Source organism: Vitis riparia, chromosome 19 (genome assembly GCF_004353265.1).
Source record: "Vitis riparia cultivar Riparia Gloire de Montpellier isolate 1030 chromosome 19, EGFV_Vit.rip_1.0, whole genome shotgun sequence".
NCBI lineage: Eukaryota > Viridiplantae > Streptophyta > Magnoliopsida > Vitales > Vitaceae > Vitis > Vitis riparia.
In genome coordinates this window covers 23,400,012-23,423,094 of record NC_048449.1, presented here as the reverse complement: position 1 = coordinate 23,423,094, position 23,083 = coordinate 23,400,012, and the positions used below count along the sequence as shown (strand labels likewise).

The following is a 23,083-nucleotide window of genomic DNA, read 5'->3' as shown; positions in this document are numbered from 1 at the left end:
TGGTCAAAGTGTTGTAAAAAAGAAAAGAAAAGAAAAGAAAATGTTAGATCTGTTCAAATCCATCTGTTCATAGTTTATCATTCAGAAGTCAGCATGCCCTAAAGCTTTTGGGTTTTTGGGTTTTAGGTTTTACTAAACAAAAACATAGAGCCTTTATTCAAACCTCTATCTCTCCCTCTGCAACCCATCTACAGTTTTCTTCTCCTCGTCTCTTCTCTGCTTCAATTTTCCCACTCTTGCTTTTGCCATGGATTTTGTTAGTCCAGTCTTGGATATTGCCTCCCGCTTGTGGGATTGTATTGCCAAGCGTGCTGTTTACATCCGTGAGCTCCCAGAAAAACTCAACTCTCTAAGAACAGCAATGGAGGACCTCAAGAACGCTATGAAGATGTGAAGGAAAAGGTGGACCGTGAAGAGATACTTCAGAAAAAACGTACTCATGCAGTGGATGGCTGGATCCATTGTGTAGAAGCCATGGAAAAAGAAGTGAATGATTTATTGGCAAAAGGTAATGAAGAAATCCAGAAGAAATGTCTTGGAATCTGTTGTCCCAAAAACTGTCGTGCCAGCTACAAGATTGGGAAGATGATGTGTGGAAAGATGGATGGTGTGGCTGAACTAAAGAGCAAAGCAAATTTCAGTGTGGTGGCTGAACCTCTGCCCAGTCCTCCCGTGATCAAGAGGCCTTTGGGCAAGACGGCGGGCTTAGATTCCTTGTTTGACAACCTTTGGATGCAACTCCAGGATGACATGTAAATATTTACATAATCACATAGATTAATCATACATGATTAAAGGATACTAACAATAGGAAATCACTATAAAGAACATACCTGTTTGAGCCATGATAAAAAAAAACGTGATTGATTGTTGTAACCAAGTCTTCCTCTCTATGATCTTGATAACAGCTATGGTGGCTCTATGGGAAAACAAATAAACCCTTTTTATCTAGATTAGAGAGGAGACTTAGCATAACTCAAATTGGATTCTCATTGGGCCCTCCCATAATGGGCTTCAATGAGACCCATAGCCTACACTTGCCACTCAACTGAGCTTCTACTCAAAAGATGCAAAACCCAATCCAAAATGTGATCACTAGTTAATTGGGCTCATTATAGAATAGACTATCCATTAACCCGTTTTTGTAAATACAAATTATTCAATTAATGTTAGCCCATATAAAAATTTTCCAACATTCTCCCACTTGGGCTACATTAATTGTTTTTGAGGATTCATTAAATTCATTTTGAAAATAAGACTCTCGGGTTAAATACAGAAAAGTTTATTTTGTGTGGCCACACTTTTTTTTTTTTTTTGAAAGAAATGATAGTCTATAAGTAGCATCTTGTTAAACTTATCCGGTCCAACATGGTCTTAATATTGGACTATAATGGTCTATATGTTAATCTCAACAAACATAATACCCCTTATAGTCACGAATATTTATAACCATATCGACATGGATCGTAAACCCAGTAGTGTAGTAAGAAATCAATGCCAACATGTGATCATCATCTATATGCATTGTTTCTTATCAGTCCTCATTACAATTTACCAGCAAAATGAAATTGTAATTACAATTTCTCAACAAAATGAAATTGCTGCAATTTCTAAACAATATGAAATTGCTTGACTTTAACAAGTCATATGTCACCAACAATGCACCACAAAATCTCAAAATAGTGGTATTTGTGACATCCAATAGTATACAACTGTAATTCTTAAGGTTGTATGTAATTCAATTACGACATGCTATAATATAATACTTAATTATGATGATCATAATAAAAAGATTTTAATTTTGCAAGTCGCAGAACAATAATGATCAATGTTTACATAAAACAATAATTGAAATAAGGGAAATCACAAAAGCTCCCACTAAACCAAAGAATCAAAAGACTTAATGACACCCATATTCACAACATGTTCCTTGAACGTTATGGGCTTTAAACCTTTGGTTAGAGGATCAGCTAGCATGGACTCAGTTCTTATGTGCTCAATCACAATATCTCCTTTCTTCACTAAGTCCTTGACGGTAAGGTACTTGATTTCCATATGCTTAGAACCCGTACTAATCTTATTGTTCTTAGAGTAGAACATAGCTGCATTATTGTCACAATAAATCACAATGGGTCGAAAGATGGAATCAACAACTTGCAACTTTGAAATCAAATTTCTTAGCCAAACAGCTTGAGATGATGCACCATAACAAGCTACAAACTCAACATACATGGTCGATGATGCAATTAGGCTCTGTTTGACACTTTTCCATGAAATGGCTCCACCAATTAACATAAAAATGTATCCTGAAGTAGATTTGCGATCATCAGAACAACCACCAAAATTAGAATCTGAGTATCCAACTACCTCGAGATTATCCATCCTCCTATACACAAGCATAAAATCCTTCGTTCTTTGTAGATATCTCATGACTTTCTTTGCAGCAACCCAATGATCATGTCCAAGGTTCGATAAATATCTACCAAGAACGTTAACAATGAAGGCGATATCAGGTCTTGTACATACTTGTGCATACATCAGGCTACCAATGGCACTAGCATAAGGAATAGTCTTCATGACATCCTTTTCCAAATCATTCTTTGGACACTGTTCATTACTGAGTTTATCTCCCTTCACAACAGGTACATCACCAGCTTTGCATGTCTACATATTGAATCTTTTAAGCACACGATTGATATAGGCTCTATGAGATAGCCCAAGGAGGTTTCGAGATCTATCACGATAAATCTCAATACCCAACACAAAATATGCTTCTCCAAGATCCTTCATATCAAAATTAGCAGACAAAATACGCTTGGTATCATTTAAGAGATTCACATCGCTACTAGCAAGTAGAATGTCATCGATATAGAGAACCATGAAAATGTATTTGCTCCCATTAACCTTCATGTAAATGCACTGATCAAACTTGTTCTCTATAAAACCAAAATACGTCACAATTTTGTCAAATTTCAAGTACCACTGGCGAGAAGCTTGCTTGAGACCATAAATTGACCTTTTCAATCTGCATACCATGTTCTCTTTTCCATTTTCCTTAATTCCTTCAGGTTGTGACATGTAGACCTTCTCACTCAAATCACCATTGAGAAAAGCTGTCTTGACATCCATCTGATGAAGCTCTAAGTCAAAATGAGCTACCAACGCCATAACTAGCCTAAAGGAATCTTTGGTAGAGACTGGTGAGAAAGTCTATGTGAAATCAATGCCCTCTCGCTGTGTATACCCTTTAGCAACCAACCGAGCCTTGTATCTTTCAACATTTCTTTTGTTGTCTTTTTTGGTCTTGAATACCCATTTGCATCTAATGGGTTTATATCCTTTGGGAAGAACAACCAAGTTCCCAAACATCATTGTCTGACATAGATTGCATCTCATCTCTCATGGCAATCAACCATTCATTTGCCTTATCACTACTGAGAGCTTCAGAATAAGTGGTAGGGTCCACTTCTTCTCCAATGTCATACTCTTCCTCTCCAAGGTAAACATAATAATCGTTAGATAAGGCAAGTCTCCTAGTTCTTTGTGATCTCCTCATTTCCACAGGAGGAATCTCATCCACAATAGGGTTTATTTCGACAGTAGGGAAATTGACAGTAGCAACTCCTTGTTGAATCCCAGAATCAAAAGCTCCAACATCAAGGTTAACGTTTGAGACTGGTAAACATGAAGAAATAACATCCATGGGTTCCACTATTTCATTGGATTGAGAGGGTACACTATTAGCAACATCAAACTCTAAAAACTTTGCCACTTGAGACTCAACAATTCTAGTGCCACAAGTCGAACAATAAAACTTGTATCCTTTTGAGTGACTAGGATACCCAATAAAGTAGCACCTAGTAGTTCTCGAATCCATCTTCTTTAAAGAAGGATCATAGATTTTCACCTCAGCTGGACATCCCCATACTTTAAAATGATTCAAACTGGGTTTTCTGTTTGTCCATAGTTCAAACGGTGTTTTAGGCACAGACTTACTAGGAACACGGTTCAGAATGTAGGTTGTTGTTTTAATGGCTTCACCCCATAAGTATTCTGGAAAATTTGATCTACCCATCATGCTCTTCTTCATTTCCATAAGAGTGTGGTTGCGCCTTTCTGCTATGCCATTCTGTTCAAGACTACCAGGCATAGTATATTGAGCAACAATACCATTATCTTGTAAGTACCTTGCAAAAGGTCCTTTTTGTTGTCTAGCATCACCATGCTTCCCATAATACTCACCACCTCGATTAGATCTCACAAGTTTGATGACTTTCCCCAGTTGGTTCTCAACTTTAGTTCGGAAGACTTTAAACATTTCAAGAGCATCTGCCTTTTCTTTGATAAAAAATACATAGCCATAACGAGAAAAATCATCAATGAATGAAATGAAGTACTTGTTGCCACACAAGGTAGTGGAATAAGGTCCACTAATGTCTGTATGAACAATCTCCAACAAATTTTGACTACGAGTTGCACCCTTTCTTATTCTTTGTCAATTTTCCTTTCACACAATCAACACAAATTTCTAAGTCATCAGAATCAAGGCGGGGAAGAATCTCAGAACTAATTAAGCGTTATACTTGTTCTTTAGAAATGTGCCCCAAACGCTTATGCCATAACAATGAAGATCTTTCCTTAGTCAAAGGTCTTTTAGTAACATTGTTTTCAATATTGTAAGAACAAGTAGATAACAACGACAATCTATAAAGCCCGTCAGATAAAACACAATTGCCAATCACTTTAGAGTCATAAATCACATCAACTCTTTTATTTTCAAAAGTGAAACTATATCCAACTTTATCAAGTACTGAAAGGGAAATTAAATTCCTTTTAAACGAAAGTACATAAAAAACATTGTCCAAAACAAGCTGAAAACTAGAATCTAATTCTAAAACAACAACCCCAATATGCTCAACATTAATCTCGATGTCACTGCCAACTTTAAGCTTTGACTTTTTTTCACTTGGCTTCCTCAGATTTCTTATCCCCTGTAAAGAAGTTGCAACATGAACAGTAGCACCACTATCAAGCCACCATGAATATAAAGGAACATTAACTAAATTAGATTCAAAACAAACATAGGCAGATAACATACCCTGTTCCTTTTTTTTCTTCTCTAGCCAATTCTTAAACTTAAAGCAATCAACCCTCTTGTGACCCTTTTTGTTGCAGTGATAACACTTAATGTCTGTGTTCTTGGCATTTCCATTCTTCTGCTTTTCACTCCCACTCTTCTTGAAATTCTTATTTTTCTTATGACTATGGAAGTTGGGCTTTCTAGCCTTTTCAGCTCTCTTTTAATTATTCGGTTTTCCAAGAGCAACGAGATGAGCAAATTCATTCTTTTCTCTTTTCAGCCTTTCTTCCTCAGCCACACACTTAGTGATCAGGTCATTCACACCCCAAGACTGATTCAGGGTGTTGTATGCAGTCTTGATTTGGCTAAAAGAAGATGTCAGAGTATTGACGGCTTGATGAACAATAAACTTATCGGGAATGGGAATGTCTAGTGCTTTCAATCTAGTCTGAAGATGCACCATTTTTAGGATATACTCACAAACCCCTTTCATATCATCATACCTCATATTCATCAATTCATCCATAAAATGCCCAGCTTTAGCATTGTCAGATGTTTGGTATCTATTTGCCACAACAACGAGAAATTCCTTAGCATTATTGCTCTCAGGTATTCCTCCAAGGAGATGCTCAGCAATGGACCTCTTGATTGAAATAAGACTCAAACGGTTCGATCTTTCCTATTTCGCATAATGAGCTCTCATAGCTTCAGTGTTTTCATTAGTAGGATTAGGAGGTTCATCTTCACGAAGAGTCATGTCCAAGTCCATCATTCCTAAAACAAACTCTATGTCTGATCTCCATCTCTTATAGTTCGACCCACTTAGAATTTCAATTGTAGCATTATTGTTGTTCACAACAAAAGAAACCGATTGACAAAATTTTGCAACTAGATAATTATGGGCAATAGGTAAAAAAAAACTTAAATAATCATAAGCAATACAATACAAGAATCAATTGTACTATCATAAACTCCCCTTTGGGCAGAGTCCACAATAAACAACTATTCTCTAAGCATGAAGATCAACAAATAATTCATTAAAATTTATTTCCTTTGGGCAAATAAATTTATCAAATTATTTATCTCATTCAATATCCTCATGTTGTTAAATTAATTTGCACAATAACCCCCTTTGGGCAAGCGATTGTACAAATTAATCTAAAATTTTCCCATCAACAAAATAGGAACTCATAAACTTGCAAATTTTGATGGTTAAATTACTTTGGTAAAATAACCTCAACAATTCACATGCAACGTTCCAAAATTGGGTAAATTAAAAAAAATTGCCCAACAACAATAGTGCATATTAGCGATATATATGCATATGATCAATTATAGTTGCAAGAATTTGAACAACAATTTTTTTTTTTTATTACACTTTAAACTAATTATTTAACTAGTTTATCTGATTTAGACCAAGTAGGAGAGTATGCATGAAAAAGTTTCAATCTAGAGAGAGTGAGTACTACACTCCTATTCCATATATATTAGCATAATTTCTGGTAAATTCTCAATAGAAAATTATACCAAAAAATAATTTTAAGCTAATTAAATCACATAAATAAGTAATAATTATTTAATAAATATTTTTGACCCCCAAAAAATAAAATAATATATCTAGAAAAATAGATTACAAAAAAACGAACGCACAGGAAAAAACGGGGCTCAAAACGGACACCGGATGAGGTTACACGTGCCTCACACACTTGATCCGTGAGTGGGGAACGTGTGACACATGTGGCACGTGTGGCATGTGCTGGAGGTCATCTTCAACCTCCAGCATTGGGTCCAAAATTCTGCAATACGGGTCAAATGACCCGGTTGCAACCCGGATTACAAACAATTGAAAAAAAAGTTTTTTTGATCGGGATCTTGAGGGCTTTTAAACTTTAGGTTGTTTCTAACAATTCTAGGACATTTAATCATAAAAAAAAACAACTTAAAGATCTCCATAATTGATTAACAAAATTCGTTTTTCATACCTCCATAGCCAAGATTGAAAAACTCTATTTTAACACCTATTTCGGCCTCATTTTACATGTATTTTTACATTAACAATATAAGAAGTCTCTTTACAACAATTAATTAAACAAAAAAAAACTTCTCAATCTTGCTCAATTTTTTTTTTTTTTTAAAAATAAAACGAATTTTCTAGGGTTCATACCCATATTTTCGAATTTTCAATTTTCACCAAATTGAGCCAAAAAATCAAAATTGATGCTACATATCAACTATAATATATGTAAACAAGAAAATCTAAGATTTTAATTTGAGTAAAACACAATAATTTGAACAAATAAAATTTTTCTTGAATTTTTAAACAAGAAAATTCCGAAAATTTAAAAACTTAATTACTCCCAATTTAAACAACGAAATTGCACATATGATATATCAATTTGAAGCTTGTGACAAGAGGAACAAAAGGTCTAAAGTTTCACAATCAAAAGAAACAGAAAAAGCATACACATTCATGGATCATATATTTGGCTCCGAAAAGAAAATAAAATAAGAAACTAAAAATTTTATTTTCGATTTCCAAATGTAGATCCTAAATCATGTAAATTAGGCTCTGATACCATATGTAAATATTTACATAATCACATAGATTAATCATACATGATTAAAGGATACTAACAATAGGAAATCACTATAAAGAACATACCTATTTGAGCCATGATAAAAAAAACGTGATTGATTGTTGTAACCGAGTCTTCCTCTCTATGATCTTGATAATAGCTATGGTGGCTCTATGGGAAAACAGATAAACCCTTTTTATCTAGATTAGAGAGGGGACTTAGCATAACTCAAATTGGATTCTCATTGGGCCCTCCCATAATGGGCTTCAATGAGACCCATAGCCTATACTTGCCACTCAATTGAGCTTCTACTCAAAAGATGCAAAACCCAATCCAAAATGTGATCACTAGTTAATTGGGCTCATTATAGAATAGACTATCCATTAACCCATTTTTGAAAATACAAATTATTCAATTAATGTTAGCCCATATAAAAATTTTCCAACATGACAAAGTAAGAAGTGTCGGATTATATGGCATGGGGGATGTGGGCAAAACTACCCTCTTGAACAGGGTCAACAATGAGTTCCTCAAATCCAGGGTTGAGTTTGACGCAATGATTTGGGTGACTGTGTCCAGACCAGCAAATGTGGAGAAGGTTCAGCAAGTTCTTTTCAATAAATTGGAGATTCCTAGTAACAACTGGGAAGGTAGAAGTGAGGATGAAAGGAAAGAAGCAATATTCAATGTCTTGAAGATGAAGAAAATTGTCGTCTTATTAGATGATATATGGGAGCTTCTTGATCTCTTTGCAGTGGGGATTCCTCCTGTAAATGATGAAAATAAGTCCAAGGTGGTATTTACAACCCGATTTTCAACTGTGTGCCGAGATATGGGAGCTAAGGGCATTGAAGTGAAGTGCTTAGCATGGGAGGAAGCATTTGCTCTATTTCAGGCATATGTAGGAGAAGACACTATATATTCTCATCCACATATACCAAAGCTGGCGGAGATTGCTGACAAAGAGTGTGACGGCCTCCCACTTGCCCTCATCACCATTGGACGAGCAATGGCAGGAACAAAAACGCCAGAGGAATGGGAGAAAAAAATACAAATGTTAAAGAATTATCCAGCAAAGTTTCCAGGTATAGAGAATCATTTGTTTCTGCGTTTAGCGTTCAGTTATGATAGCCTACAAGATGAAGCAATCAAATCATGTTTCTTGTATTGCTCTTTATTTTCAGAGGATTATAGTATCAATTGTGATGAACTTATACAACTATGGATTGGAGAGGGGTTTCTAGATGAATACGGTGACATAAAAGAAGTGAGAAATGGAGGAGAAGACATTATTGCAAGTTTAAATCATGCATGCCTATTGGAGATTACTGTTACTGATAATATATGGACCCAAGCAAGATGTGTGAAGATGCATGATGTCATCCGTGATATGGCTTTGTGGTTAGCGTGTCAAAATGGGAATAAGAAGCAAAACAAATTTGTTGTTGTAGATAAAGGTGAATTGGTTAATACTCAAGAAGTTGAAAAATGGAAGGGAACACAAAGGTTATCATTAGTGAGTGCTAGTTTTGAAGAACACATGGAACCACCATCTTTTCCTAATCTTCAGACTTTGTTGGTATTTGTTAATTGGACGATACCATTATCATTTCCAAGCGGGTTCTTCTCATATATGCCTATTATAACAGTTTTGGACTTGGGAAACCATGATAATTTAATTGATTTGCCTATAGAAATTGGCAAATTATTTACTTTACAATATCTTAATTTGTTTGATATAGGGATAATAACATTACCAATGGAGGTAAGGAATTTGAAAAAACCGAGGTGTTTGTTATTGGATGATTTGTTTGAGTTTGAAATTCCGTCTCAAATCATATCAGGTCTTTCATCCTTGCAGTTGTTTAGTATTATGAATTCTGATGAAGCTACCCATGGAGATTGTAGAGCCTTACTAGAGGAGTTAGAGGGGTTGAAATGCATGGGAGAAGTATCCATTAGTCTTGATAGTGTTCTTGCCATCCAAACATTATTGAACTCCCACAAGTTGCAAAGGTGCTTGAAACGCTTAAATGTACTGTAGACCCTCAATTTTGTCCTCCTAGCACATGTCCTATTAGATACTTGTTCGATACTTTACAGTTAGCTCCTTGGTGGCCCATATCTACTCACGCTACTTACCTTTCTTGAGCCACCTTGGAGACTTTGGTTAAGGGATTGCCTAACCCCTTTATTGTGACCCTTGGCAGTTTTGATTTAGATTTAAGCTTTCCATTCCTTTTTAGGATAGTTCTTAAGCATGTTTAGGTCACTTAGACAATATCCCGATCACTTTAAGACACTTAGTTCATTAGGCACCCATGTAGGCCCGTTTAAACACTTCATCGAGCTTAACTTTTATATATATATATATAGATAACTTTTATTATTATTATTATTATTATTGCATGTATTCGATAATTATATTTATTTTGTTTATTCATTTTCATTTTTTACTCTTTATTTGTTTATTATTATCATTGTCATTATTATTACTATTACAATTTTTATTTTTATTTTTATTTTATTTATTCACTTATCTAATAGGAAATTGCTTGAATTGTTTAGACTCCAAAATGTGCATATAGCCCCTTATTGAATGATGGATATATAATCTAGTCTCTCATTGTTCTCTTTCTTTTCTTTTAAATCATATTTTATTTTATTACCAATCTCATTATTTCCATTAGTTTATTCTCTTTTCTTCTAATTTTTATTTTATTTTTATTTTCAATTTAATTTTATTCTGTTTTGCATGAGGAAATTATTGAGAGAGCTTGCTACTGTTAAAGATGGGGCTGTCCGATTTGAAGTACCAGAAGATATTAAATCCTAAAGCCTTGATTTTGGAGCAGACCCTTGGAATGAGGATGAAGATTGGTTCTTCGATGACGAAGATTCTGATACAGAAGAGAAAAAAGAATCTCTTCTTACCAAACGTCAGGGAAAAGATGCTGATTTTGTTCGTGCAGTACAGGAGATTGTTGATAGTTATGAGGAGTTGAAGAAACAGGATCAAGTTGATGATTTTAACTCTGACAATGATGTTGCTGTGACAAATAGTGAGAATTTAGTGGACTTATCATCTAATTCTGGGTTGAAGAATCAGCCTGAAGCCCCCACAGTAGCAGTCAATTCAAGATTAAAAACTTCATATTCTGCCGAGGATAGAAGTGAACCAAAGCTGCTTTAGAAAGTCCAGAATGAGTTGCTGTCGGTATTTGCAAACCAACTGCTTGAGAAGGAGCACTCTGGGTGCCATGCGTTGCTTAGAGATGACAAGGTGGATAATTTATCAAGGAAAACCAAAATAGGAAGGAAGTGGCCACACAGCACGCATATAGTGGGCTGTAAGGGATTCCTTTGGGTTTTTTTTAGAAAGAAAAGTCAACTGATCTAATGACTTACCAAACAACATGCGGCTGCATCCTTGGGAAATCTCCAATGTGAACCACATGTATGCACTTTCCTATATCACGTGCATCGACGGAAAGGAAAGAAATATTAGAGTGAAGCCGCCATATAAAGGAGGAGGCTGCCGTTTGGGAGGAGAGGAGGAGGCGTTTTGAAGGGATTAGAGGCTACTGTTTGGAAAGGATCAGCCTGCGTTTTGAAGCGTGAGAGGCTGCTGTTTGAAGTGATCGGATGAGGGATTTTTTAGAGCCTTTGAGGATGCTGTTTGGGAGGAGATTAGTAGGCATTTTGAAGGGATCATAGGCTGCTGTTCGCACAAAGATCAGTCCGCATTTTCAGAGCGTGAGGAGTTGCTGTTTGAGATGATCCGAAGAGAGAGTTTAGAGAGTGTGAGAGGGGCTGTTTTGAAGGGATCAGTGCTAGGAGATTTGAGAGCAAAGAGGCGGCTGTTTGAACTCACTGACGGAACCATCTGGACAGTAGCCCATCCATCCATGCATCTTTGAAAACGATGAATCCTCCAATTCCCGTCATTGTCAACTACACAACCAGGCCATATTTTATTCTCTTCTAGCCACTAGAGTGTTTCAGATTATAAAAAATAAAATAAAATTCTGACCTGGAATACATAAAAGAACTTGGTTCGGGTACTTATGGAATTGTATCTTATGGAAAGAGGAAGATGGCCGCCACATAAGCCACGCATTAAGAGATGATTTTCTGAAACATGCAAAGAATGGCACGCATCCAAGAGCGGTCTTCCTACAACAGATTCAGCAATATGCATTCTAGAAGGCAAGTTTTTTTTTTCTTTTTTTAAATTTTATTTTAGTTTAATTTTAATTTATTTCGTTAGTTTAGATGTTTTTTTATAATTAGTTTAATTAATTCTACATGATAAAGTTCTTATTTTTTCATTTCAATTTACTTTAGTGCTGATTTTTCTTTTAGTTTAGATGTGTTTGTGAGTTTCTAACTTTTTGGTTTAATCAATTTTATGTGAAAAAAAATCATGTTTCTTTTAGTCTACTTTGGTTAAATTTAACTCATCTATTTAGTTTAAATACTTTCGTAGTTTTAGATCATTGAAAAAATTAATTCCATGTTTGAAAGTTCATACTTTTAGTTTTCTTTTATTTAATTTTGTTCATTTTAATTAGTTCAGGTAATTTTATAATTTTAGTTTATTAATAAAATTAATCCCATGTTCGAAAGCTCACTTTTTTTTAGCTTGCTTCAATTTAATTTGGTTCATTTTGATTAGTTTAGGTACTTTTATAGTTTTAATTCATTAATAAAATTGATTATATATTTGAAAGTTCATGCTTTTAGTTTACTCTGATTTGGCTTCACTCATCTATTTAGTTTACGTATTTTCTATAATATTAGCTTATTAATAAAATTAATTTTATGACTGAAAATTCACATTTGCCTTGACTTAATTTCGTCCATTTTAACCAGTCTAGATGCGTTTGTGTGTTTGATTGATCATGTGCTAATTCTTGATTGTTATTTTTAATTGATGTGTTTCTTGAAAATAGTCATTAATTCTTCGTGGGTATATCGTTAGCTTATATGATCTAAGTTCGAATAGTTTATTGCTTTGGTAGTCTATGGTAAAATTTACTTTTCGGAGGCCATCGGAAAATAGTGAAGATTGACCTCCATTCCCACCACTTCAATTTTCTCAGTTGTCAAAAACTCTACTTTACGATTTTAATCACTTTTGTTTTGCTTGGTATTTTGTTCCTTATGTCTTGTCGTTTTCAAATTAATTTCTTTTATTTTGAAATCCAACACTTTTCTTAAAAGATCCCTTTAAAAATCTATTTTAAAAAAATTCATTTAGAGTCCTTAGAATAAAAAAAAAAATCTCATTTTCTTAAAATTTGCAACCATATTTCGATCGGTTTGCATCCTTCTCAATTTTCAACAAAAATTTTGATTTTAAACAAAACGTGAATCAAAGCTTGTAGTCCCAAATAAATGGGACAATTTTAGGCTAAATTCGTGTATATTAATTTGGGGAATTGTTGAAACCCCTACATAAGAAAATCTTTTTCAAAATTTATTTTTTGCTACCACCCTGCTATTTATTGTAATCATATTTACATTTTTCTTTTTAAGAATTGTATGCAAGATATGTATGATAATTAATTATTCTGAATTCTGATAATTTTTGCTAATTAATTAGATAAGCATGCTAGGATTTATTATTCATTATTCATTATTTATTATCTAACCCCCATGTCCTGAGGAAGCGCATTAGGAGTTATATATGCTATCCAGGTACGTTCCCAAAATTTCATGAATATGCATGTCATTGCCCTTGTTTGATGCCATACTTGATTGTCTCAATGCTTGTTTGATCATCCTTGATAAAATGCATGTCGTGTGTCATACTTCTGAATTAACCATTGATGTTTTATGATAGCGCTTAAGAAGTGATTCAGGTACGCACTCTAACTCTCCTTTGTTGTGATTGATCTCCTTATTTAGCATGCTACTTTCTGAAATCGCCTAACTTACTTAGGTATCTACAATTAATCAATTAATTGCCCCATTTCCCCAATTTAATCAGTAAAGACCTCTTTAGGACTTAGAGGGGTGCTATCTCCTAGAGGTACCTTCCCAATAAGTAACCTGATCCCCGGATCTAGACTCGGGTTTTTCAAAGACATACTTTTTCCAAAAATTATGAAGTCACATTTTAGGATCTTTCTTTCTTGTTTTATTTTCCCTTTAAAATAAAAATAAAATAAGTGGCGACTCCAACTTTTCCAAAACTAAATATTTTTTCACAAATAAAAAGCGAGTCTCGCCGATCAAGTGGGAACGCACGTGAAAAATGCAGGTCCACATGTACACAACTGCTGGGATATGAACTTACTTCAACTGTTATTTCCTTATTTGGAGGAGTTTGAGGTCAGGAATTGTTCAAATTTGGAAGATGTGACATTCAATTTGGAAAAGGAAGTCCATTCAACATTCCCAAGGCATCAATACTTACACCATCTTGCTCGTGTAAGGATTGTATCCTGTGAAAATTTGATGAAATTGACATGCCTTATTTATGCTCCAAATCTTAAGTCTCTATTCATTGAGAACTGTGACTCTTTGGAAGAAGTGATAGAAGTTGATGAGTCTGGAGTTTCAGAAATTGAATCTGACTTGGGCATGTTTTCAAGACTTACTCATCTCCATTTGCGGAATCTACAAAAGCTAAGGAGTATATGCGGATGGAGCTTACTCTTTCCTTCCTTAAAGGTGATTCATGTGGTTAGATGTCCGAATTTGAGGAAACTACCTTTTGATTCCAACATCGGGATTAGTAAGAATTTAGAGGAAATCGAGGGAGAAGGAGAATGGTGGGATGAGTTGGAGTGGGAGAATCAAACCATTATGCACAACCTCGCTCCATATTTCAAGCCTCTATAGTGATGGATCCAATTGGTTCTCTTTTGCTTCCTCCTATGCATGTCCAGGTACTTTCATTTTCCTTTCTTCTTATTTTATATTATTTATTTTTCATATTATTATTATTATTGTTAATATTTTATAGTATAAAATGCATTTATTGGATACACAAGGCAACTAATTAGTTGCTAAATTTGGTTATTTACGATGATGTTGGTTTGATTTTTGTAAAAAAAATGTTTGCTATAGAAGCGTTACCATGATTTTCACAAAAAACACATTAAAATTCCTTTTGCAAGATTTGACATTAATTTTTGAAATATTTTAATTATGGAAATTCCTTTACTTAAATGAGTTTTTCTTAGTTGTAAACTCCTCAAGGATTCTCAATAATTCAAAGTTCCTTTGTTTTGTTAAATCCAAATTAATTTACCATTTAGATATTCCTTAGATTTTTTATTACTAAAATATGTTTACATCATTTTTTGACGCTTCAAATAACATAGTTTTTCCCCAATGTTGATTAAAAAAAATTGTAAGTACTGCAAATTAAATCATTGAAATTTTAGAAATTTAGGAAATAGAAATTATCCACAAGAAAATTTAATTTGCATCCCCAATTCAAGTAGTAATTCATACTTAAATAAGAAAATTAATTTTCTTCTCTTTTTTTAGAGCTTTATTGTTATTATTATGTTTTTGTTTTTATTTATTATTATTATTATTATTATTTGCAGGCCAAATTTTTGGGGAGATATTGAAGAAGATCTTTGAGAAATTTCCAATTACCCAAAATCATGTGAAATGTTGATTGTGTAATGTCATATTTTCTATTTGTATGTGCTATGAGTAAACTCTAAATTATGATGGCATGTTTTGTTTGTGTTCCATGTAATCTTAATGTATTGTTGTCATCTTAATGTGTTCTTATTTAATTGTATGCATCTAATAACTATTAATCTCAATGTTTTGTTCTCATCACTTTTCTTCTTCATTTTATAAAAGCTCTTATTTAAATAGAAAAGTACACAAAATTGGGTTTAGTTTTAAATATGATCTTTGTCTTTACCATTCATTTAGATTTAAACAAAAAACTAGGAAGGAATTTCCCTTATGACATCAAAGCATTTTCAAAACCTTTGTTTTTATGGTAAAATAGGGAGGTTCATAATTTTTTTTATTAAACCTAGGAGGCTAGGACATCTTCTTGTTCTATGTTTCCTTTTTCTTTTCTCTCACACTTCCATGATCAAAAGTGGGTTTGAAAAAAATTTGACATAAAAAATATCTAACTCAAACTATAGAAAAATTAAACTTAGGGTAAATTGAACAAAACACTAAAATTAGGGGAATTCTATAGGTAAATTAGAAAACTCGGGTTATTTGAGTTTCCTTAAACTCTTTTGAATTAATTTTTTTGCAAAAGAATATAATTTGGATATTTTATTCATGATTCAAAGTTTTCAAATAAAAAGTAAATCCTATCAATGCAATATTTTGAGTATAAAGAATTAAAATTTTTCTATATGGTTATTGTTTTTATCATTGTATTATTATTATTTTTATTTAATTAATTTTTTTCAAAATTATTTTTAGTTTTACATTTAAACATTTTAAAATAAGATTTTTAAATATAAAATCAATCATATAACAAGGCAATTTCTTTTTCTCATTTACTCAAAACGAAAAGAAATAAAATTCAAAAGTGATTATTTTTAGTTCCAAAATATACAAATCATAATTTATCTTCCTCTACCTCCCTTGTGAGCAACCAAAAATAACATTTCTAACACAAGAAACAATTTCTCCTCACAGAAAAAAAAGAGAGAGAGAGAGAGAGGTGAAGAACATGAAGGAGATGATAAATAATTAAATAATATTTACCACACCATACTTTATATTATTTTTTAATATATATGGGAATAGTTATAAAAACCTAATTATAATAAAAAATAAACTCTTAATCAAATTAGGATTCCAAATCCTAAGAAGAATCAAACTCAAATATTAATAATTCTAATATACTAAGGAAACATAGTATTGGTTTAATTAGGATTCCTACATTGCCTTCTTTAAACAAGTCTCTTCCAATTTCTTTATACCCATCATCTTCTTCAAGTTGAGCAATGTTTCCACCTTGATGGACTTTGTAAAAATGTTTGCAACTTGATTTTCAAAAGAACAAAACTCAAGCATAATTTCTTTGTCTTTCACCAAATCATGAAAGTAATGAAATTTAATGTCAATGTGTTTGTTTTTTCCATGAAAAATAAGATTCTTGGTCAATGCAATTGTTTCTTTGATTACTAAGAAAAACTCCCAAGGCAAGATTAAATGCATAGCTTAAAGTACTTTTTCACTTTTTCACATCACCTATAATACCATCTGTGTATCTAACAAGCTTGATCTTATTACCATATGCATAAAAAATACCATCACTTTGCATACCTTTAATTAATGTATCATATGATATGTTTTACTGCTTGCAAGTGAGATTGACATGGAAACTCCATGAATTTGCTTACAAGTCTAACTACAAATAGAATATATGATCTTGTAAAAGTCAAATACCATAAACTCTTAATCATTCTAATTAAAATATTTGTAGGATCAACCAACTCACTTGAGTTTTCTTTTTCCGATTTTAGTCTTTCTTCAACTAGAGTTAGAATAAGATTACATGATTTCATCTTGAATATTTTAAGAATATCGCTTGTGTACTTTTTCTGAAAAATAAAAAATACGTTTCTCTACTTAATTACTCAAATCCCAAGAAAATAGAACATCAATCCCATATTTGTTATCTCAAATTGACTAATCATCATTTCTTTGAATTCTGTAATCAACTTCAAATTATTGGCAGTGGTAATTAAATCATCCACATATAAACACATAATAAGAATGTCACCCTGCAAATTAGATTTTACATATAAAGTGAGGTCATAAAGACATTTTTGAAATCCATTTTTCATGAAATAAGTGTCAGTGCATCTGTACCATGTTGTTGGTACTTGCTTCAATCCATATACATAAGGTCTTTTTTTAACTTATAGACATTTTTTTTCTTCCTTTTTTTTTAATCATATATCCCTGAGGTTGTTCAAAATAATCCTCATTTTGTAGTTTGCCATTACATTCATTTGAAAAATTTTCTAATTGTTTTGTGTAGCAGGAGGGATAATCATACGAATAGTGTAAAGTCTAGCAATAAGTGCAAATATCTCAAAATAATCAATACCTAGTTTTTTCTAGTAACCTTTTGCCACCATCTTGCATTGAAGCAATCCACTTTTGATCCATTGTCTTGTACTTGGTTTTGTAGATTGTAATTGAATTCTTTGAATTAGGTAGATTTGTGGGTTCCCATGTATTATTTTTCTCAATTACATGAATTTCTTTATCCATAACTTTAAGCCAACAATCATCTTGAGCAGCTTCCTCATAACTTAATAGATCACAATATACAAATAAAGCAAATTCATCAATTCTTCACTTGTTAGGTCACTATCATCATCAACCATGTTATCTTGCAAGCTTGTAAGTAAAACAAATGTTTATCCTTTATCCACTGTTGTTGTCTGGGGCTAACGATTTGTACCCTTCTGCACATGACTGTGAGAGTGTATGATAATACATGTAGAGATGTTATGGGGACATTGATGCTAGACATCCAGGTCGGGCTAGTTACATTTTCGACTTTACTTCAAGTTTTGAAGGTACCCATACCCCTTAACCTAACTACCATAAATCCATAAGGCTAGTAGCACTATACCATTTTCCCTTCGTTAGAAGGTGAATTTTATCCATAATGGTAGAGTCATTATAGTTCTATCCTCTCATGATGTTGCTCCCTCATCTAAACCAATATTAGAGATTAGTTACAAGGATAATGACCTATTCTTGACCGAGTTTACTTTTGATGAGGTCCACACCATCAAAATGTCTTATTATCTTGCTAGAGATTAAACTTGGTTTGGTCAAGTTATGCTTATATTAGCTAGGTTGGGTGGGTCAAAATTGCGTTGTGTAAGGCGGTGTTGGATAAAATTCGCCTACAATGTGTTATTTTTTATTTTATAAAAAATATCTCTATATATCTATATCAAAATTTAAATAGTAAATAAGATAATATTTCAAACTAATAACAAAAAAGTAGAAATAAATTTATGTATACAACAAAGTCAACTAGTGTATAATATAATTATAATTTTATTTTATTTTGTAAAAAAAGTTAGAAAAACAAATAGAATGAATATTATTATATAAGATAAATATAAATAAGAAGTATCATAAAATATTAAATTGGGTTCAAATTATGCTGAATTTGTCCAAATCTTATCCCGAGCCAAATCCAAATTAAGTTCAAGTTGAAAAAATATAACTTTAACCAAACCCGAATATTAAAAATAATTGCTCAAGTCCACCTAAAGGTTAGGTTAGATTTGAGGTTGGGTCGGGCCAACTTGCTTAAATCACATCCTTATTTGATAGTGCCAATAATTTAAGTATATGCAACAGTTGAACCTCATTCTTATCACTAAGCCTTATTCAAGGTCGATGTAGAATACATCATTTTAATATTAAGTCTAAGAAAAATTCTTGAAAAGACACATGATAGGTTTTGAACCTTGGACCTCAAATTTAAAACATGAAGTATTTGCCACTCAATTGCTTACATTTAATCATTCAACAATGTAAACAAATTTGAAAATATATTCTTTACAAAAAAAATTGTACAACTTGTAGTCAAATAATAAAATATTTTAAAAAATATAAAATTAGTATATATCACTTTTCATAATTGAATTTTCTTCTATTTTCAATATATTTGTAGTTAAATATTATACATATTTCATTTAATAAAATTTAAAATAGTAATATATTGATTTAATTTGATGATATCAATAATAAAAATAAATATTATTGAATTTTAATATATATATATATATATATATTAAACTTTTTTAATTATTTTAATTTTAGTAATATATAAATTATATATTTATTATGTCACCTATTTAACTACCCATCCAACCAGAAAACTATGAATAAATAACTTTTCCAATTTGATGGTTAGTTTGGTTATAAAAATATTAATTTTTTCTTTTAAATTTATAAGATCTAAATAAGGATACTTTAACCATTCTATTAAAAAAATCTAATTAATTTTCTATTATGGAATAAAATATATTTTAATCTTTCTGAATTGGAAGAACTTTAAAAAGGAGCTTTTTTTTTCCAAATATTTTCATTTGGTCATTTCAGAAAGTTCTTAATTAGTTGTTTTAAAGTTGACAAAACTATACCAATCATTCTAAAATATTAATTTGCTTGATTCTCGTTCTTCCTCCGATTACTGTTGCTTTAAAATTGGATTCATTTTGGCATAAACCTTTGCATGCAACAAATGTTAAGCTAATAATATAAACTTCATTGTGTATTGGGCTGGGATTTGTTGTTGGCATCGAGGAATAAGCTTAAGATTATTTTGGCTAAAAATTTGGCATAGGCTCAAGAAAGTAAGTCCAAAATTGGTGTGATTAAAACAATATAAGATGTCAAATGAGATGTCTAAACCCTTAAACCTAACACTACATTAACATATTCACATGTTTTGTAGTCTTTCTACTTAGTCATATACATATAAAATACATTGTATTAATATTTAATTGTAGGTGGGTGGATTTATTCTTTATCTAACGAACAAATTTTTATATTTTGATTCTCTTTTCATGACATCGAAATTTGGATGGATTTTTATGTTATTTTTAAAAAACAGAAATTAGTTCTAAAAAAGTACAGAAAATAGGGAAAAAGATCAAATCTTATCAAAGATTTTATGATACTCTCAATATAAAAGGACAATAACAAGATTATATCATAAAAATAATATAATTAAATGTTATTATATATAATATCTTATTATGCATATATCATACAAAATATAATAATATTAGACATTATAATGACATATTAAATTTTAACTCTCAATATAAAAGGACAATAACAAGATTATATCATAAAACTAATATAATTAAATGTTATTATATATAATATCTTATTATGCATATATCATACAAAATATAATAATATTAGACATTATAATGACATATTAAATTTTAATGTTATTTATTTTCGATATTTTCATGTGAGCGAAAAAGTAACACCAAACAAAATTTAAAAAAAAATCATTTAAAATATATATATATATATATATATGTTTCTAAACCAAACACCTTTTCAAAAGAAAAATAAGAAATAAAAATTGTTTTAAGAGGATGAAATCCGAAATTAAAACCCAAAATCCTTTTCTAAACTAAATTAAAATAACTTAATATTTTTCCCTTTTGTAAAAAGCAAAAATTTACGTCCAAAAAATTTAGCTAAAAATCTCTTTATTGCAGGCCAACCGATCTTAGTTAATTGTAAACATTTTTATTTTTTTTATTTTTGAAAGGTCGTCAAATCAATTTCATATTAGTCGATATGTATTCCATCTCAATCTTTGTCAAATCAATTTTATAGAAGCTCAATAATTAGGATACTAATTAATAACAAGTTGGGGTTAGGTGTCGACTTGTTGTTTTGTAGCTATTAATTAAATATTCAACATTATTATTTTATTCTCAAAGGCCTGCATACCACTTTCATATTAGTCAACTTGTTGCTATTATAATACTTTTTCATATTAATATAATAATTAGGCTAATGATTAACTAACAAATTTTGATTAGGTCGGTTGTATTAAAGATGAATGTGATGAGATTAATAAATTATTATATATTTTTTATTTGATGATGAAGAGTTTCCTAATTACCTAAAATAATGACTTAGAATATGACTAATTTACCGTCGATATATTATTTATAAAATAAAATAAACTATTTATAAAAGAAAACAAATAAGTGATGCAAAGATAATAGGTTAACTTCCTTTATTAAATAGTTGGTTTATATATAGAGTTTCTAAGTAAATTGGTGAAAACAACTTAACAACTTCGTCAGTTCATATATAATAAATTGGAGATGTATTATTTGCTGGGTATTAGTATTTTAAGAGAGAATTTTTGCTTATTAAATTATTTAAAATAAAATAAAAGAAAATGTTAGATTAGTTCAAATCAATCTGTTCATAGAAAGTTATGTATTTGCTTATTATTTATAACTCAACATGCCCCATAGCTTTTGCGTTTTGTAAATAAATAAAAAAAAAAAAAAAAAACTTGAACCCTTTATTCAAACCTTAATCTCTCCCATGGCAGCCATCACTTTTCTTATCCTCATACCTTCTTTGCTTCTAATCAAACTTGGACGTGATGAGCCTCACTTGTGGGATTGTACTACGAACCTATTGTGGAAAAAGGCTACTATGCATGAAGTATGATTTCTGTATTTGTGGTAAAAAGCCTCCACAAATCAAATTAAAAAAAAAAAGAAAAAAGAAAAAAAAATGATGATATCAATAATCAAAAGGGAATAAAATAAAACTATGATGTATGTAGATCAATATTCTATTGTGTTAAACAAAAATCCACTACGTTATATTCAAATTGAATGAATTAAAATTTGACATAATTTAGTGATTTATTAGATATCAAAATTAAATAACTTAAATTAGATAGTAAGTTAATATCCTTGACAAAAATTGCTTTGGATGATTTTATTCCTATTATACTTTGTTTAATATTGAAAAATCTTGGGGTCTATTATACTATTAACGTGTTTATTTAGATGATGTTGAGTAAATCTTGCGACCTTTGATGTTAGTCTCCATTTGATTACTTGATTTACTTTTGCATGTTCATGCTAAAGGATCAAGTCTTTATATATATATTTTAAACCCTGGTATGCTAATTTGACTCTCTCAAATCATTTTAGGCCTCTTAGGGTTCTAGGTTTTCTCATTTTTTTAAAGTTTTACATTGTAAAGAATGTTTCAGATGCTCAAATGAGCACTTTCAAAGTACCCCTAATGCTAGAGAAAGGGCATTGAGTGCTCAATCTCTCTTAAGGACTTCTAGCTCCCATCGAGGACTTGAGCGCTTGAGTGCTCTAAGAGCCTTCTAGTTCTCTTCCAATTCTCCAGCCAGCCCATGCCAATAAAAGGACTTTCTAGTGGCTGTTGTTTTCGCTTTTCATGTTCAAGTTCCTTCTAGCGCTCTTCACTTTTTTTCTCTTTGAATCTTTATAGCTATTTGAGTGTTTTTCCGTCCAATCCGACCCATAGGAGTGTTTTTGGACTCTTCCTAAGCATTTCTACGAATTTACTTTTTCAAATAGTCAGCCCTTCCATTTTGTTTTCCATGTCCTTTCATATTCGTCTAGTAGCTTAGTAGGTTGGGTCGTAGGCACCTTATGATGGAGACTCTCTCTCCCAATCCTTAATATCTGGTCATTAGGGTTCCTTTGACTTGGATGACCTTCCACTGTTTTCACAATCAGGACAATGTGATATGTACTATGAGTGTTTTTCTAATGGTCTTCTTTGGAGTAGCTGTTGGCTTTGATCCCTAAGATGGCTTATCCCCACTATGTAGCATTGGGTACCGAATGAAAACTACTCTCATATTATAATGACATATTTAAAAAATATGATA

General features: G+C 31.7%; 1 pseudogene; it reads left to right on the top strand.

The window, feature by feature from the left end:
• The first annotated feature begins 247 nt into the window (after positions 1-247).
• On the top strand, positions 248-14,508 carry LOC117909447 (annotated as a pseudogene).
• The last annotated feature ends 8,575 nt before the right edge of the window (positions 14,509-23,083 follow it).